The sequence below is a fragment of the Lutjanus erythropterus genome, chromosome 21, assembly GCF_056507025.1.
Source record: "Lutjanus erythropterus isolate fLutEry1 chromosome 21, fLutEry1.hap2, whole genome shotgun sequence".
Classification (NCBI taxonomy): Eukaryota; Metazoa; Chordata; class Actinopteri; order Lutjaniformes; family Lutjanidae; genus Lutjanus; species Lutjanus erythropterus.
This window is the reverse complement of record NC_139337.1, coordinates 32,258,094-32,262,607: the sequence shown is the minus strand read 5'-3', so window position 1 is coordinate 32,262,607 and position 4,514 is coordinate 32,258,094. Positions and strand designations below refer to the sequence as shown.

General features: G+C 43.5%; 1 protein-coding gene across 1 annotated transcript in view; it reads left to right on the top strand.

The window, feature by feature from the left end:
• sugct (succinyl-CoA:glutarate-CoA transferase) overlaps positions 1 to 4,514 on the top strand; it is an 80,473-nt gene that overhangs the window by 44,520 nt on the left and 31,439 nt on the right. The gene's annotated exons all lie outside the window — the stretch shown is intronic.

Genomic DNA, 4,514 nt, shown 5'->3' with positions numbered 1-4,514 from the left:
TGAACATGAAATATCTTGTCTTTACTGTATTCAGTTGAATATGGGCTAATGCAAATCATTGCATTCTGTTTTTATTTATGTTTGACACCTTGTCTCAGCTTCTCTGGAGTTGGGGTTGTACTTTGTACTTGGTTGTTTCGGTCCTTATAGAGTGCTGCTGGATTCGGCTCGTGGGCCTCGAGTTTGACACACGTTGTTGTTGAGAGGATCAACAGTTAAGATCACTCCAGTAGTTGTTGAGATATTTAATTCTGTGAGAGCTTCAGTGTAAACAGACTCGAGCTGAGATCGAGCACAGTCATGACTGTGAAATATGAGTTGATTCATTTTGTGATTTGTCACTCTGCTGCTCTCTGAACACACGTGGTGTTCTCCTGCTCTGTTCCAACACATTAATCATCTGTCCTGACAGCTGTTTAAGTTTGGAACCAGGTCACGGGAGGTTCCCACACTTCCTGGAAACACCTGGAAGACCTGAAATTCCTTAATGCTGCTTTCCAGGGATGAAACATTCCTGGTTTATTTTATGGCTCCCTTAGTGTCCTAATACTTTCCTACTGAGAAAGTGCAATAAATTATAAGGAAGCTTTCTTGAAATAATTTCAAAATTTGGTAAGAATTTGAGTGAAAATCTGACCTTAAATAAAAGATTGTTTAGTTTTTATTTGACCTCCACCAAATCTCTGTTTAGTTTCTTTTCTGTTTTCTTCTCCCTTCCTGTCTTTCTCTTCATCGTCTCCTCTGCTCGTTTCGCTCTCTTCCTCTTCCTGTCTTCTCTCTTCCACTCATCAGTTTGACCTTCACCGGTTCAGTTTCTTCCTCCTGAGGATGACGTTTTGACATGAAGCAGGATTATTAATCATCATAGCATCATCCAGAGTTCAGGGCGTGTTCAGTCCTCGACTCTCCTGTCTGATTGTGACCTGGTCAGAGGTCGGAGGTCACGCCGTGATTACAGGCCGCCGGCCAACAGCGGCTCGTTACAGGAGCGCGGGGATGCAGAGCAGCAGCTGCTCGTTAAAACTTTATTTATCCAGGGAGATCTGACAGAGCTCTGCCCTGCTTCATACACATCCACATGTTCAAACTGGGAGCAGACCAGTGCAACCAGTCAGTCACTGGGCAGCCTCTCAGTCAGTGTGGAGCCTTCAGGCAGAAAACCATCAAATAGAAACATTTTCTCCATTAATTTCTTCAGCTTTCAATTCCTGCTTTAAAAAGATGTTTTTGATTTCATGAATTCAGTCATTTGTGCCCTGAAATGAAACCAGAACAATGAGACATGATCAAAGGTCTAAAACGATACAAGGAAGTGGCTTATCCCCATAGGAGAACCCGTTCTGGTTCCTGGAACCCTTTAGAGAGTTCTATCTTGAGGGTTATTCCTTAAACCATCTGTTTCACCCAGAACCTCTTATGAGAGGTTCTGCCCTTCTGTGATGTAATGGTTCTACACAGAATCTTTTCTAGGAGTTCTATCCAGAACCTTGCCACCTTCCCCAGAGGGTTCTTCTGGGAACCTTTGTATTATATTCCAAAGGTTTTATCCAGACTACACTCATGGGGTTCTACTGAGAATCTTTTAACATTCCATGTGTTTTATAGAACCCACAAAGGGAGCTCTACAGAGAACCCTTTTATATTCCAAGGAAGTGCTCTGATTCTGATTTCAACTTTCTGTCCACACAGGAAGTAGGGATGTGTTGCATTGTGTCAGTTGACATCTGCTGCTTGTGATCACTTTTTCCTGACGTGTTTTGATTGGCATATTTGATTTGGAGAAGGCTTTTTACACCGGATGCTCTTCCTGACTGCTTCCTCCTGAAGCAACCTGGGGTTCAGTGTCTTGCCCACAAATATACTTCAGGTTTTTGGCCTGTAACATTATATATGTTCACCAAAAGTATTAAAGTTCTGTCTTCTGTGGAGGTTTTTTTTATGTGTCTGAAACAAGTTGTGGTTTGATCAGCTTTGGTCATGTGAGGAGGATACAAATCACATTCCTTTAGCACTGCAAATTTAATAGCCCATCGTATGGATGGTAAATATGATGTTACACACCATGTGACAGTAGAAAAGAGTCAACCAATAGAGATTTGGAAAAACCACTGCAAGAGCTGTTCTGGTGTGATCTCGCACCATTATCCTGTGATCTCATGAATCCATTTGCAAGTTAACGTGATTTGGGCAACAGGACTGCTCACCACATCCTCATGTGACCTGTGAGTGACAGTTGTTGGCGGTGAAGCAGCTTTGAGCTGGTTTGCCAACCAGCTCAGTAGTGAGAGCGACATGAAAACATGTAGGAGGAGAGTGTAACTTTAAATACAGGACAGGAGGCATCCAAACCAGGCTGGTATTTATTCTCTGGTATTTGTTCTCATGTGGAACCTCATATCTTCCATTTTGAGTCTTTTGTTTTTAACATTTTTAAGTTTTGTCTTGTGTCCTTGTGAAATCTTCCGAGCAGACACGGTGAAGGTGAATCGCTCCCCAAAGGAGAAAAGTGGAGGCAGTTTGTGAAATCTGAGAGCACGATGTGGTGCATTCACAAAGAGAGGATTTATAAAACATTTCCCCTCCAGGACTCCAAAGAGTGATAGTCTTAAGGAACCATTCATTTATATGGTCCTCCAGTAACTTTGAGACTCGTTCCGCTGACCCCAGAACATATCTGGTCTTCATTGGATACATGAGGACAACAAATGACTATTATTAGACTTCAATTCCTAAACCACCAAGATTACACGTAAACCACAGGAGTTCGGAGGTCAGTTCTCCAAAACACAGCAGTGACCTCTGAATGACCGTGTGGAAAAGAAATAAGTGGGGATTTTTTGTTAACAGTAATCAGAGTGGGAGGAGGATGTGACTGAGCTGAGGGAGGGTAATGTAAGGAAATAATCAGTTGGAAATAATCAGTTGGAAATCCTCAGCGGTCAGTGGAAAGCAGCTCGGGGACATCTGGGAAAGTGTGAGAGGTGGGTTTGATAAAATCCAGGTACGCTACGCAGTACGAGAGCCTCACAGAGTGAATATGAAAACATGTAGTGACAGACGATGTGACGGAGAGAGGAGGAGGAGGAGGACGTGTGTTCGGATCACTGAGAGTTAGAGCAGATAACATGAAATTTGAACTGACCTGCAGGGACGAAGCGAAGAGTTCAGTTGACTCAATTAACCCTCGAGCAGCTGTGAGTACGCTGTATCTCCGTGAGGAACGACCGTTTCAGTGGATCTGCTCTGTGGTAGGGCTGTGGTCAACTAAAGGAAATCCTGGACTGATTGAAATTCTACCTACTCTTCAACCAGTCGATTGGTTGATGGGAGAACAAAAAGCTACATCATCAAAATCGCAATATGACGTTCTGTAATGTTCAAATTGCAGGAGGTGCAGTATTTGTTAAGGCAAAATGTTTGTCTAAAAATTTTTAAATAAATGAAAATCACACCATTGTCTTTTCAATCAAAATAAGAACAATAATGTAAAAAGTATCATTACTTCTAGTGTCTGACGGCGCGTCAGCTGTCCTGCGCTCTGCGGTGCGCTCTGGTGAAGCGTCTGACGGCGCGTCAGCCGTCCTGTGCTCTGCGGTGCGCGCTGGTGAAGTGTCTGACGGCGCGTCAGCCGTCCTGTGCTCTGCGGTGCGCGCTGGTGAAGCGCCTGACGGCGCGTCAGCTGTCCTGCACTCTGTGGTGCGCTCTGGTGAAGCGTCTGACGGCGCGTCAGCTGTCCTGCGCTCCGCGGTGCGCGCTGGTGAAGCGTCTGACGGCGCGTCCTGCGGTGCGCTCTGGTGAAGTGTCTGACGGCACGTCAGCTGCGCTCCGTTTCTATCACTCTTCTCTGCTTCCATCACTGTTAGTTTTGTGGTTTGTGGTGATTTAGAGACTCGGTTTGTAAAGTTTACAGTCTGTCATGATGTTGTATTGATCTGTGGACAATGATGCAGATAAAAAACAAGAAACTTGTTTACTGACCACTCGTTTATCTTCTCTCATCAGTCAACAGACATGTCTCGACTTCTTCTGTCTGTCTGAAGTGACGTTCTGTGATGTTTTTGATTTGGGTCAGATTGTTGTATTCTGTATCTCACCACAGTGTTACCACCATGTTTGATTGGTATATGAACTCGTTAAATCTTTCTTTAGTTTTGCTTTAGATGTGTTGTAGGAGTTTGTTCAGTCCTCTGATGAACCTGAGCTGAACTGATCTGGATCACGCAAACTATCTTCAACACTGTTTGGGAAACAGTCAGAAGACGGAGAGAGAAGAGACGAAGGGAAATATTGAAAGAGAGGAAGAGACAACAAAGTACGTGTTGAAGGAGAAGGAGGTGGTTTGTTTATTAGTATTAAATTACTTAAATGAAGAACAAAATCTTTCTTGGAAGAAAAACATAGTTTCACAGAACATGAATCTCTGAAGCACTTTTCTCTGATAAAACAAACAGAACTTGGTCCAAAGTCAACCGTGAAGTGTTGAATTTATTCAGCCGAACACAAACAACACTGTA